The 3587-nt window shown below is 42.4% G+C and overlaps 1 non-coding gene across 1 annotated transcript; it reads right to left on the reverse strand.

Moving 5' to 3' along the window:
• Window positions 1–1580: 1580 nt before the first annotated feature.
• On the reverse strand, window positions 1581–1655 carry Trnal-caa (transfer RNA leucine (anticodon CAA)). Its single transcript has one exon. It is a non-coding gene; the product is annotated as a tRNA-Leu (tRNA).
• Window positions 1656–3587: the final 1932 nt, after the last annotated feature.

Below are 3587 nucleotides of genomic sequence, written 5' to 3' on the forward strand. Positions count from 1 at the left end.
CTTTCCTAGATCATCTTCTGATACATTTATTAATTTATCTCTGATGCGAGTAAGTTGTCTTAATTTAAATATCCTAATCACATCTCGATTCGAAATTGGTTCGTCACACTACCTGATCTTATTTAAATATTTATCAAAGTTCCCTCTTGGATTGTATGTCTCAAGGCTGTAGACTTCAGTTCTTAGTCGCTTTGTATTGAAGGCGACCAGTACTTCGCTAAAGATGATCTTTCCAATTCGTCAGCAGTGTGCCACCCATCTACTATCTCGTTTTCCCCACAGTGCAGGATCTCCTTCTATCTGGGAAACAATTAACTGGATTTTTTATTTATCTAGCCAAGTGTTAGTTGGTATATTACTGAACAGGATGGTCAGACTTCTTTTCTGCATTGAACACTAAAAATTTTCTATGCTTGATAAGGTTTTCTTCTATCATCATGCTAGATACAGATGGAGCTGCCCCCATAACAGCTACCTGCGGTTTTCTTTGTAAGCTAAAACTCCCTGTATTACACGGAAGGGCCAAAGAAACTGGTACACCTGGCTAATATTGTGTAGGGCCCCCAGGAGCAAGCAGAAATGAAGCAACACGACATGACATGGACTCAACTAATGCCTGAAGTAGTGTTAGAGGGAACTGACACCATGAATCCTGCAGGGCTGCCCATAAATCCATAAGAGCACGAGGAGGTGGAGATCTCTTCTGAACAGCACGTTCCAAGATGTCCCAGATATGCTCAATAATGTTCATGTCTGGGATGTTTGGTGGCCAGCGGAAGTGATTAAAATCAGAAGAATGTTTCTGGAGTCAGACTGTAGCAATTCTGGACATGTGGGGTCTCACATTGTTTTACTGGAATTGCCCAAGTCCGTCGGAATGCACAATGGACACAAATGAATGCAGCTGATTAGGCAGGATGCTTACGTATCATCTGTCAGAGTCGAATCTAGATGTATCAGGGTCCCTATGTCACTCCAACTACACAGGCACCACATCATTACAGAGCCTCCACTAGCTTGAACAGTCCCTGCTGACATGCAGGGTCCATAGACTCATAAGGTTGTCTCCATACCCGTACACGTCCATCCACTCGATACAATTTGAAACTGGGGAACTAGTCCGACCAGGAAACCAGTTTCCAGTCATCAACATTCCAATGTCAATGTTGATGGGTCCATGCGAGATGTAAAGCTTTCTATTGTGCAGTCATCAAGGCTACATGAGTGGGTCTTTGACTCCGAAAGCTTATATCAATGATGTTTCGTTGAATGGATCGCATGCTGACATTCGTTGATGGTGCAGCATTGAAATCTGCAGCAAGTTGTGGAAGGGTTTCACTTCTGTCACAATGAAAGATTCTCTTCAGCCGTCATTGGTCCCTTTTTTGGACGCAGTGATGTTGGAGATATGATGCGTAACTGGATTCCTGATATTCATAGTACACTCGTGAAATGGTCGTACGGGAAAACCCCACATCATCGCTACCTCAGAGATGCTGTGTTCCATCGCCTGTGCGCCGACTACAATACCGCATTCAAACTCATTTAAATCTTGAAACTTCCTGGCAGATTAAAACTGTGTGCTGGACCGAGACTCGAACTCGGGACCTTTGCCTTTTGCGGGCAAGTGCTCTACCAACTGAGCTACCCAAGCACGACTCACGCCTTGTCCTCACAGCTTTACTCCTGCCAGTACCTCGTCTCCTACTTTCCAAACTTTACAGAAGCCCTCCTGCAAGGATCACAGGAGACCTTCTGTAAAGTATGGAAAGTAGAAAGTAAAGATATGGATTTTGCAATCTACATCTCCATGGATACTCCGCTAATCACCCTTAAATGCCTTATTCTTATTATTCGAATCTTGAACAGCGCTGGGAAAAATGGGTCAAATGGCTCTGGGCACTATGGGACTTAATTGCTGAGGTCATCAGTCCCCTAGAACTTAGAACTACTTAAACCTAACTAACCTAAGACATAACACACGTCCATGCCCGAGGCAGGATTCGAACCTGAGACTGTAGCAGTCGTGCGGTTCCAGACTGTAGCACCTAGAACCGCTCGGCCACGCTGGGAAGAAACGAACACCTATAGCTTTCCGTGCGAGCTATGATTTCCCTTATTTTATTACGATGATCGTTTCTCCCTATGTACATCGGCGTCAACAAAATATTTCCACATTCGGAGGAGAAAGTTGGTGATTGAAATTTCGTGAGAAGCTTTCGTCGCAACGAATAACGCTTTTCTTTTAATGATGACCACCACACATCCTGTATTATGTCAATGATACTCTCTCCCCTATTTAGCGATAATACTAAACGTGCTGCTCTTCTTTGAATTTCCTCGATTTTGTACTCCATTAATCCAAACTGGTAAGGATCCCAGACTGCGTAGCAGTACTCCAAAAGAGGACAGACAAGAGGAATGTAGGCAGTCTCATTGACAGATCTGTTACATTTTCTAAGTGTTCTGTCGGTAAAACACAGTCTTTGATTTGCCTTCTCCACAACATTTTCTATTTGTTCTTTCCAATTTACGTTGCACGTAATTGTAATTCCTAGGTACTTACTTGTATTTACGGCCCTTAGATTTGACAGATTTATCGTGTAGTCGAAGTTTATCGTATTCCTTTTAGCTCTCATGTGGATGACATCTCATTTGTCATTGTTTAGGTTCAATTGGCAGTTTTCGCATCATATAGATATCTTTCCTAAATCGTTTTGCAAATTGTTTTGATCTTATAATGATTTTATTAGACTATAAACGACAGCATCATCTGCAATCAACCTAAGACAGCTGTTGAGATTGTCTCCTAAATCATTTATACAGATTAGGAACAGCAGAGGAGCTATAACACTAACTCAGGCAACGCCGCAAATCACTCCTGTTTTACTCGATGGCTTTCCATCAATTACTACAAACTATGACTTCTCTGATGGGAAATGTCCGCATCTTGTGGTCTAGTGGCTAGCATAGCTGCCTCTGGATCATGCGATCCCGGGTTCGATTCCCGGCTGGATTGGGGATTTTCTCTGCCTGGGGATTGGGTGTTCGTGTTGTCCTTATCATTTCATCTTCACCATCATTCCGTGACAGTGGCTGTATTGGCCTGTGTAAAAATTGGACTGTGTATGAGCTCTGTATGGGACTTTGTATGAGCGCTGATGACTGCACAGTTGAGCGCCCCACAAAGTCAAACATTCTCATCATCATCTGACAGGGAATCATGAATTCAGGCACATAACTGATACGATGTTCAGTAAAGGAAGCAATTTGACTAGAAACTACTTGTGTGGTATAGTGTCAAAAGCCTTTAGGAAATCTAGAAACACGGAATCAATTTGAAATCCCATGTCAATGCCACTCAACACTTCGTATGTGTAAAGAGTTAGTTGTGTTTCAAACGAACGATGTTTTTCTAAACCAGTGTCAACTGCATGTCAATAGACCATTCCTTTCGAGGTAATTCATAATGTTCTAACACAATATATAATCCAAATCTTACTGCAAATCGACGTTAATGATATGGGCATTACTCCTACTACCTTTCTCGCATGTTAGGTATAGAACTATTAGATCACCATACTCTG

Source organism: Schistocerca gregaria, chromosome 5, assembly GCF_023897955.1.
Source record: "Schistocerca gregaria isolate iqSchGreg1 chromosome 5, iqSchGreg1.2, whole genome shotgun sequence".
NCBI classification, from domain to species: domain Eukaryota; kingdom Metazoa; phylum Arthropoda; class Insecta; order Orthoptera; family Acrididae; genus Schistocerca; species Schistocerca gregaria.